This window comes from Salvelinus namaycush, unplaced genomic scaffold (genome assembly GCF_016432855.1).
Source record: "Salvelinus namaycush isolate Seneca unplaced genomic scaffold, SaNama_1.0 Scaffold1358, whole genome shotgun sequence".
In the NCBI taxonomy this organism is placed as follows: domain Eukaryota; kingdom Metazoa; phylum Chordata; class Actinopteri; order Salmoniformes; family Salmonidae; genus Salvelinus; species Salvelinus namaycush.
In genome coordinates, this window is record NW_024058073.1 from 32,379 (window position 1) to 43,370 (window position 10,992).

At 41.9% G+C, this 10,992-nt stretch overlaps 1 protein-coding gene across 1 annotated transcript in view; it reads right to left on the reverse strand.

The window, feature by feature from the left end:
* The window catches only part of atp6v1h (ATPase H+ transporting V1 subunit H), a gene marked incomplete at its 3' end in the record, with an annotated part of 32,830 nt that extends 24,853 nt beyond the window's left edge, over nucleotides 1-7,977 (reverse strand). The window contains exon 1 of the mRNA XM_038982937.1: nucleotides 7,883-7,977. The remainder of the gene's footprint in view (nucleotides 1-7,882) is intronic.
* Nucleotides 7,978-10,992: the final 3,015 nt, after the last annotated feature.

A 10,992-nucleotide genomic window follows, 5' to 3' on the forward strand; every position in this document is an offset into this window, starting at 1 on the left:
TCCTCACGACAACTCGGAACCTCTGATTTAAAATGTACGTAGGTTTTTGCGTAAAGCGTCCCAATTGGTCGAATCTGATATATTTCAAGTTGGAAACTCGGGTCTCATCTTTCTACAACGAGTTTACAAGTCAGAAATGTCAGGGACCATACTACAAATTAACAGTTTACATTTAGTTTCCCAGTCTAAAAATGTGCGTCGCCATTGAAAATCTTCAATACACTTTTTTTTGTGTACATTTTCTCCTTTCCTCCTTAATGCATGTGCAGCCATAGAAATAAAATTAATAGAGCAGGCGTCCCCATTCAAGCCAATGATGGCACAATGGGTGGACTAGCAGCAATTGCGAGTGTACCCATAGGAGCAAAGCAGGAAGGAAATTCCTTAAAAGTAACCCCATCAGTAAATTCAGGAACACAGGAAGTAACCCCATCAGTAAATTCAGGAAGTTAACGCAGGAAGTAACCCCATCAGTAAATTCATTAAGTTAACACAGGAAGTAACCCCATCAGTAAATTCAGGAAGTTAACGCAGGAAGTAACCCCATCAGTAAATTCAGGAAGTTAACACAGGAAGTAACCCCATCAGTAAATTCATTAAGTTAACACAGGAAGTAACCCCATCAGTAAATTCATTAAGTTAACACAGGAAGTAACCCCATCAGTAAATTCAGGAAGTTAACACAGGAAGTAACCCCATCAGTAAATTCATTAAGTTAACGCAGGAAGTAACCCCATCAGTAAATTCAGGAAGTTAACACAGGAAGTAACCCCATCAGTAAATTCATTAAGTTAACACAGGAAGTAACCCCATCAGTAAATTCATTAAGTTAACACAGGAAGTAACCCCATCAGTAAATTCATGAAGTTAACACAGGAAGTAACCCCATCAGTAAATTCATGAAGTTAACGCAGGAAGTAACCCCATCAGTAAATTCATTAAGTTAACACAGGAAGTAACCCCATCAGTAAATTCATTAAGTTAACACAGGAAGTAACCCCATCAGTAAATTCATTAAGTTAACGCAGGAAGTAACCCCATCAGTAAATTCAGGAAGTTAACACAGGAAGTAACCCCATCAGTAAATTCATTAAGTTAACACAGGAAGTAACCCCATCAGTAAATTCAGGAAGTTAACACAGGAAGTAACCCCATCAGTAAATTCATTAAGTTAACACAGGAAGTAACCCCATCAGTAAATTCAGGAAGTTAACGCAGGAAGTAACCCCATCAGTAAATTCATTAAGTTAACACAGGAAGTAACCCCATCAGTAAATTCATTAAGTTAACACAGGAAGTAACCCCATCAGTAAATTCATTAAGTTAACGCAGGAAGTAACCCCATCAGTAAATTCATGAAGTTAACACAGGAAGTAAACACATCATTAAATTCATGAAGTTAACACAGGAAGTAAACACATCATTAAATTCATGAAGTTAACACAGGAAGTAAACCCATCAGTAAATTCATTAAGTTAACACAGGAAGTGTACCCATCAGTAAATTCATTAAGTTAACGCAGGAAGTAACCCCATCAGTAAATTCATTAAGTTAACACAGGAAGTAACCCCATCAGTAAATTCATTAAGTTAACACAGGAAGTAAACCCATCAGTAAATTCAGGAAGTTAACACAGGAAGTAACCCCATCAGTAAATTCATTAAGTTAACACAGGAAGTAACCCCATCAGTAAATTCAGGAAGTTAACACAGGAAGTAACCCCATCATTAAATTCATTAAGTTAACACAGGAAGTAACCCCATCAGTAAATTCATTAAGTTAACACAGGAAGTAACCCCATCAATATGTGCTGCGATTTGTTGTTGTGACAAGATGGAGTACAGCTACGACTGGGCTCAATAGGAGCATACCGGGCTCAATAGGAAGAGTGATTCATTGTGAAAAAGACAGAATATCTACATCTACTCATAAAATATTTGGAAACCAATGGTTTGGGGTATAACTATACCTTAAAGACTACAATATTATGCAAAGTTAGTATTGATCATATTGAACAATATTTATTTATTTACATTCTGTATAGAGGGAGTGCTTGCTGTGCTGCAGCACCCTTTAAGCTGAGACGAAGATCACATTTACTCAAATGGAATCTATACTGAACAAAAACGCAGCATGTAAAGTGTTGGTCCCATGTTTCGTCAGCTGAAATAAAAGATACCAGACATTTTCTGTATGCACAAAAAGCTTCTCTCAAATGTTGTGTATACATTTGTTTACATCCGTGTTAGTGAGCACTTCTCCTTTGCCAAGATAATCCATCCACCTGACGGGTGTGACATATAAAGAAGCTGATTAAACAGCATGATCATTACACAGGTGCACATTGTGCTGGGGACAATAAAAGGCCATTCTAAAATGTGCAGTTTTGTCACAACACAATGCCACAGATGTCTCAAGTTGAGGGAGCGTGCAATAGGCATGCTGACTCTAGGAATATCCACCAGAGTTGTTGCCAGAGAATTGTTAATTTCTCTACCATAAGCCGCTTCCAACGTTGTTTTAGAGAGTTTGCTTTACATCTAACCGGCTTCACAACCGCAGACCACGTGTATGGCGTTGTGTGGCGAGCAGTGTGCTGATGTCAACATTGTGACTAGAGTGCCCCATGGTGCAGTGGGGTTATGGTATGGGCAGGTATAAGCTACGGACAATGAACACAATTGCATTTTAAATCGATGGCAATTTGAATGCACACTTTTCAATTACGTTCTTATTTAAAACCAAAATGTTCCATATGCACAAAAAACTTATTTACCTAATTTTGTGCACAAATTTCTTTACATCTTTACTAATAGTGAACGTACAACTTTCCAAACATTTCTTCAGACTAAGTTTGAGGCAATTTTTCTATGAAAGTAAATGGACAGTAATGTTACGAGTAAAGTAGGAATCCCAGGATTAAATATGAGATAAGATATGTTTCACCTGGTGAAGAGGTTTTATGTGCTGACAATGGAAGCTGATTGGGTTTTTTACACCGCTGGAAATTACGAGTCGTCACCGTCCGAGACAGAGTCAAGACAGAGTAAAAATGTAAACACCACAAGACCGGTCTGAAGTACTACAACACTGGATTTAGGTATTGGCAGGTAAGAATGTCTATTTCACCAGCTACATGTGGTCAGTTTGCAAAGCTCTTTTAATGGCGGTTTTGGAGCAGTGGCTTCTTCCTTGCTGATCGGCCTTTCAGGTTATGTTGATATAGGACTCGTTTTACTGTGGATATAGATACTTTTGTACCTGTTTCCTCCAGCATCTTCACAAGGTCCTTTGCTGTTGTTCTGGGATTGATTTGCACTTTTCGCACCAAACTACGTTCATCTCTAGGAGACAGAAGGTGTCTCCTTCCTGAGCGGTATGGCGGCTGCGTGGTCCCATGGGGTTTATACTTGTGTACTATTGTTTGTACAGATGAACGTGGTACCTTCAGGCATTTGGAAATTGCTCCCAAGGATGAACCAGACTTGTGGAGGTCTACAATTTTTTTTCTGAAGTCTTGCCTGATTTCTTTTGATTTTCCCATGATGTCAAGCAAAGAGGCGTTGAGTTTGAAGGTAGGCCTTGAAATACATCCACAGGAACACCTCCAATAGGCTAATTGACATAATTTCAGTCAATCAGAAGCTTCTAAAGCCATGACATCATTTCTTGGAATTTTCCAAGCTGTTTAAAGGCATAGTCAACTTAGTCTATGTAAACTTCTGACCCACTGGGATTGTGATACAGTGAATTATAAGTGAAATAATCTGTAAACAATTGTTTGAAAAATTACTTGTGTCATGCACAAAGTAGATTGCCAATACTATAGTTTGTTAACAAGAATTCTGTGGAGTGGTTGAAAAACGAGTGTTAATCACTCCATCCTAAGTGTATGTAAACTTCCGACTTCAACTTTAAGTTTGTCTAATTTTGTTCACAAGCTAGGTTGTTTTTCAACGTTAGTTTGAGTCTGCTGCTTCAACTGATAGCAAAGAAATGCCTAGTCAGATGTAAACACACATCTAGGTCTAGTTGTGTGCTCCTGGTCAGTAGCTGTGTGGTTCGGTAGCTGTGTAGTTCGGTAGCTGTGTGGGTCAGTAGCTGTGTGGTTCAGTAGCTGTGTAGGTCAGTAGCTGTGTAGGTCAGTAGCTGTGTAGGTCAGTAGCTGTGTAGGTCAGTAGCTGTGTAGGTCAGTAGCTGTGTAGGTCAGTAGCTGTGTGGTTCAGTAGCTGTGTAGGTCAGTAGCTGTGTGGTTCAGTAGCTGTGTAGGTCAGTAGCTGTGTAGGTCAGTAGCTGTGTGGTTCAGTAGCTGTGTAGGTCAGTAGCTGTGTAGGTCAGTAGCTGTGTGGTTCAGTAGCTGTGTAGGTCAGTAGCTGTGTAGGTCAGTAGCTGTGTAGGTCAGTAGCTGTGTAGGTCAGTAGCTGTGTAGGTCAGTAGCTGTGTGGTTCAGTAGCTGTGTAGGTCAGTAGCTGTGTAGGTCAGTAGCTGTGTGGTTCAGTAGCTGTGTAGGTCAGTAGCTGTGTAGGTCAGTAGCTGTGTAGGTCAGTAGCTGTGTGGGTCAGTAGCTGTGTGGGTCAGTAGCTGTGTAGGTCAGTAGCTGTGTAGGTCAGTAGCTGTGTGGTTCAGTAGCTGTGTGGTTCAGTAGCTGTGTAGGTCAGTAGCTGTGTAGGTCAGTAGCTGTGTAGGTCAGTAGCTGTGTGGTTCAGTAGCTGTGTAGGTCAGTAGCTGTGTAGGTCAGTAGCTGTGTAGGTCAGTAGCTGTGTAGGTCAGTAGCTGTGTGGTTCAGTAGCTGTGTAGGTCAGTAGCTGTGTAGGTCAGTAGCTGTGTAGGTCAGTAGCTGTGTAGGTCAGTAGCTGTGTAGGTCAGTAGCTGTGTAGGTCAGTAGCTGTGTAGGTCAGTAGCTGTGTGGTTCAGTAGCTGTGTGGTTCAGTAGCTGTGTGGTTCAGTAGCTGTGTAGGTCAGTAGCTGTGTAGGTCAGTAGCTGTGTAGGTCAGTAGCTGTGTGGTTCAGTAGCTGTGTGGTTCAGTAGCTGTGTGGTTCAGTAGCTGTGTAGGTCAGTAGCTGTGTAGGTCAGTAGCTGTGTGGTTCAGTAGCTGTGTGGTTCAGTAGCTGTGTGGTTCAGTAGCTGTGTGGTTCAGTAACTGTGTGGTTCAGTAGCTGTGTGGTTGGGGTCAGTGTCTAAACTACACATGTTGCATGTGAAAAACTGAAAGAAGTGCAATGAGAAGTGATTGGGTAAAATATGAAGCAAGTGAATGAAGAATGCTTTGCTGTATCCAATCAGAGCAGCAGGATCAACATACAGCCGCCCTTCTCGTCACAGACAGGCAAACTAGCCAGTGGAGTTATTCAGAGCAAGGGACACAATCCTGAGGAGGACGAAGTTCAGTCCGAAACAGAAATTTAAAAAAATGTGAATTCTGTCACGCTAAGCGTTGTCTCCCATCGAGGCACGTGTTGCTTGGCAACAGTTGCCTTGGCAGGCCTGCTCCCTCCATGTCTAAAGCCAGTGTGAGAAACACACTGCTAAGACACAGATTCATGATAGAGTTGTTAGACAAAGCAAGGGAAGTGAACTTCAAAGTGTGATGTAGTTTTATTGGTTGTTGGTAAGTAATGAATCTGCTAGCTTCTGACATGACTTACTAAATCTATCATGAAAGCAGATGGGTTACTAAAACAGCTCTATTGACAGAAGAAGCCACTATTAATCTGTTTTCAGCAAAGAAGTAGAAGATCTCATTCATCTAACCTTTCATCTAGCTTGTTGGGAAAGTGGTCAAAAATGAAGTTTGTTTACATAGTTAGAAAATGTTGTTGATGCAGTTACTAAAACATCTGTAAAGTTTGATCAGTACCAGATGATTCTGTTCTGGTTTCTTGAATAGCAGGGAAGTAGACCATGTCATACCCTCTGACCACTTTTCCAACAACTTAGACAAAACGTTAGTGTGATCCTGAGTGGCGCAGCGGTCTAAGGCATTGCGCAGTGCTAGAGGAGTCACTACAGACCCGGGTTGTATCACAACCGCCTGTGATCGGGAGTCCCATAGGGCGGCGCACAATTGGCCCAGCGCCGTCCAGGTTAGGGGAGGGTTTGGCAAGGGTAGGCCGTCATTGTAAAACATATATGTTCAACTGACTTGCCTAGTTAAATCAAAGGTTAAATAAAAGATAAAAGTAGTTGATTTGCGTCAAAAGTTTCATTGTTGCATTTACAGCGAATGGAAGTTGGAAGTGATTGTCACAATTGGGCCTTTAGAATACAGAGGAAATCCCATGAAAATGAATGGAGGACATTGGTTTGGTTTAACCAGACCTGCCAACATGCACGCGTTCGCGTACCAACTACGCATTTCTCTGTCCATGTACGAGATCCGAGTTAAAAGTACGCAGAAATGAATAGGGCCTGAATTATTATTTTCTTACATTTTAATAAAAAATAAATCCACTGAGTAAATCTAACATCCCGATTCTCAAGATGCAACACACAGACATGCAAACTGGCACGAAGCAGAATAGAAAGGGGAGTGGGCGGCTGCAGTGCACAATTGAGCAAGAGGACAAGTACATTAGAGTGTCTAGTTTAAGAAACAGACGTTTCACAATTCCACAACTGCCAGCTTCATTAAATAGTAACCGCAAAACACTAGTCTCAACGTCAACAGTGAAGAGGCGATTCCGGGATGCTGGCCTTCTAGGCAGAGTTGCAAAGAAAAAGCCATTTCTGTCCAATGTCATTTTGCCAATCTTAATATTTTCTTTTTATTGGCCAGTCTGAGATATGGCTTTTTCTTTGCAACTCTACACTGTATTTCTGATCAATTTGATGTTATTTTAATCGACAAAGGTTGATTTTCTTTCAAAAACAAGGACATTTGTAAGTGACACCAAACTTTTGAACAGTAGTGTACGTGTGTATATTAGTGTAGCTGACCTTTCATCACATCATAAAATGGTTCAAGACCATCCATCCTAGTGTTCTAATTTTATGCCAGCTACAATGTATCGTGCTACTACATACAATGGTGTGTTCGTAAATTCAATCTGGAGTGCCAGAGTACACTCAGAGTGAGCTCTGGGCGTTTGTAAATTCAGGGGGTTGTCAGATTGTCCGTTCGTAAATTCAGCGCGTTTTGCTCTCGGAGCGTTCAGAGCGCACACTGGACACTTTGGCCGATGAGTATGGTTGATCCGAGCGTTTCTGACCTTACAACGGCAGTCAAACATCCAAGCTAACTGGCTAATGTTGGCTACCTACTTGAACGCACCCAAGTAAATCTACGATTTTGATTGGATGATGCGCATTTTGCGACTGAGAAACTGTTTACATTTCAACTGATTGAAATGTTAACAAGTACAGCACTTCCAAGTTCCGAGTTCTCTTGAACGCGGCATGAGCTAACGTTTGCCAGTAGCTTGCTAGCCAACTCAGGACATAAGTAACGTTAGCTAGCTAACTTAGCCAATGCAATATGATTCATGTTGCTGGTGCAGTCACGTCGACTGGCCGACCAAACACAATCGTGGAGTTTAGTTGGCTAGTCATTGACAAAACATAAGCTGTATAATTTGGCTAAATCGACAGCAATTGTGAACAAATCCAGTAAGCGTTGTTACTGAATTGGTTTGAGTCGTTTCTCGACAGCTACGATAACTGGCTAATGTCCATACTATGGTGCAAGTCAGAACAATATAATTACAGTATAACAGTTAGCTTTATGATTCTGGAGCAGGCTAGCTTAGTTAAGCCGTCAATATAATGTACCGACAATACAGAACCTAGAATCTCAAAGAAACATTACAATACTGTCACCACTGACACAACCAAAATAAAGCTTTAACTGTCTTTTAAAAGCAAAATACCATTAACATCACCTACCTGTCAGCTGACAAACTACAAGACGACGTCACGAGACACCTATCATGTGATGGTGTCGTACATGTCACGAGCCAGTAGGAAGCGGCTTCTTCTTCTTCTTCTTCTGTGGGTTTAATGGCGGACTACAACCCAAAAGGGTGTGCTGCCGCCACCAACTGGATAGGTTGAAACCACTCCCCAAAAATACAAAAAATAATCCATAGGTAATAGTGAAACTAACTTACTCCACCCCTCAAAAATAATACATTGCCAAAACAAACAAAACTCCAACTTCTTCCTTATTTTAATTATCCATATCTCCCTTCTCAGGCTCTAGGACCTGAGAGGGTGGTACGGCTAGTCTTTCAGCCCCAGGAACCGCCCCGCCACATCCACTATTTTTTCTATCTTCCTGGACCTCTCCACCTCGGCAGTGCCATTAATTACCATAGCTATAAAGGCTACAAAGTCCACCTTCTTAACCTTTACAATGCCAGGATCCTGCTGGTGAAAGGCAACCCCTGCATCCGGCAGTGTAGGACACTCTTCTAGTGTACCATACAAACCCTCAACCCTTTTCACAGCTGCTGCATATGAAATGCTCTGAACAACCCTGACTTTGGCCACCTCTTTCTCTTTCACCCTTTGTGGGACATTCGAAAGACGTGGCCTTATGGTTTGCAACATGTCACACATTTATCACTTTTATAACACATAATATGATATTTTCCACAACTTGGACAACTCGGCTTCTCCCTTCTGCAAACACTTGATACATGACCAAAAGCTTTACAATGATCACACTGCGTTGGTCTTGGGATAAATGCTCGGACTCTATAGTTAATATACCCTAACTGCACTTGAGTAGGGAGAGACTCCATATCAAAAACAAAAGAACAGATAGACTCTTCACTTTTTCACCATTCACCACACGATTCATCCGACGGTGCTTCAATCACTCCAGGAATATTTTTAATCTCTTCAAAATCAACTTCCCACGAGACGGCAGATATAATCCCCTTGAGACACAGACGACACTTCAAACTTATCAAATCGGTTAAGTCACAACGCACGTTCCTTCTGATCCGCAGAAGCACAAAAAATCAAAACAAGCCCGCCTCTCGTGACCCTCACGACCTTCTCTCCACCCAGTTTGGATAACTCAAATAGTTTCTTCAAGATTGGTACTCTGCTCAGCTGCTCCTCATTAACAAACCGTACTCCTTCTAGATACGAAGGGACATTCTCATCATTAAACACTACTTTGCTCCGTTTTCCATTCTTTTGGACAATACTCCAATTCCCCTTGATTCTACCGCCATTGTATTCAGAATCAAATCAAATCAAATGTTATTGGTTACGTACACATGGTTAGCAGATGTTAATGTAACGAAATGCTTGTGCTTCTTGTTCCGACAGAGCAGTAATATCTAACAAGTAATCTAACAATTTCCCAACAACTACCTAATACACACAAATCTAAAGGGGTGAATGAGAATATGTACATATAAGTATATGGATGAGTGATGGCCGAGCGGCATAGACAAGATGCAACAGATGGTATAAAATACAGTATATACATATAATATGAGTAATATAAGATATGTAAACATTATTAAAGTGGCATAATTTAAAGTGGCATTGTTTAAAGTGACTAGTGATCCATTTATTAAAGTGGCTAGTGATTGGGTCTCAATGTAGGCAGAAGCCTCTCTGAGTTAGTGATGGCTGTTTAACAGTCTGATGGCCTTGAGATAGAAGCCTTCTTTTCAGTCTCTCGGTCCCTGCTTTGATGAACCTGTACTGACCTCGCCTTCTGCATGGTAGCGGGGTGAACAGGCAGTGGCTCGGGTGGTTGTTGTCCTTGATGATCTTTTTGGCCTTCCTGTGACATCGGGTGCTGTAGGTGTCCTGGAGGGCAGGTAGTTTGCCCCCGGTGATACGTTGTGCAGACCTCACTACCCTTTGGAGAGCCTTGCGCTTGAGGGCGGTGCAGTTGCCGTACCAGGCTGTGATACAGCCCGACAGGATGCTCTCGATTTCGCATATGTAAAAGTTTGTCAGGGTTTTCGGTGACAAGCCAAATTTCTTCAGCCTCCTGAGGTTGAAGAGGCGCTGTTACGCCTTCTTCACCACACTGTCTGTGTGGGTGGACCATTTCAGGTTGTCTGTGATGTGAACTTAAAACTTTCCACCTTCTCCACTGCTGTCCCTTCGATGTGGATAGGGGGTGCATCCTCTGCTGTTTCCTGAAGTTCACGATCATCTCCTTTGTTTTGTTGACGTTGAGTGAGAAGTTGTCCTGACACCACACTCCCAGGGCCCTCACCTCCTCCCTGTAGGCTGTCTCATCGTTGTTGGTAATCAAGCCCACTACCGTTGTGTCGTCTGCAAACTTGATGATTGAGTTGGAGGCGTGCATGGCCACGCGGTCGTGGATGAACAGGGAGTACAGGAGAGGGCTGAGCACGTGAAAAATTATTCCTAAATTGTTAATTTTCTCAAAATCTATAGGCACAACCTAGATTCTAGCAAATGTCTTAAGTATACTAAACAAAAAATAAATAAAACAATTTCATTGGTTACAGTTCAAATGAGGAAATCAGTCAATTGAAATAAATTATTTAGACCCCTAATCAATGGATTTCACATGGACTGGGAACACAATGCATCTGTTGGTCACAGATACAGTACCAAAAAAAATGTGCGTCACAATGGGCCTCAGGATCTCTTCACGGTATCTCTGTGCATTCATACTGCCATTGATAAAATGCAATTGTGCTCGTTGTCCATAGTTTATGCCTGCCCATACCATAACCCTACCGCCACCATGGGGCACTCTGTTCACAACGTTGACATCAGCAAACCGCTCGCCCACATGACACCATACACATGGTCTGCGGTTGTGAAGCCGGTTGGACGTATTGCCGTTGGAGGTGGCTTATGGTAGCGAAATGAACATTAAATTCTTTGGCAACAGCTCTGGTGGACATTCCTGCAGTCAGCATGCCAATTGCACGCTCCCTCAACTTGAGACATCTGCAGCATTGCGTTGTGTGACAAAACTGCATATTTTATACTAGCCAACTAAAGTCTGCTTGAAACATGTTGGTATTACAGACTCAGTCAGG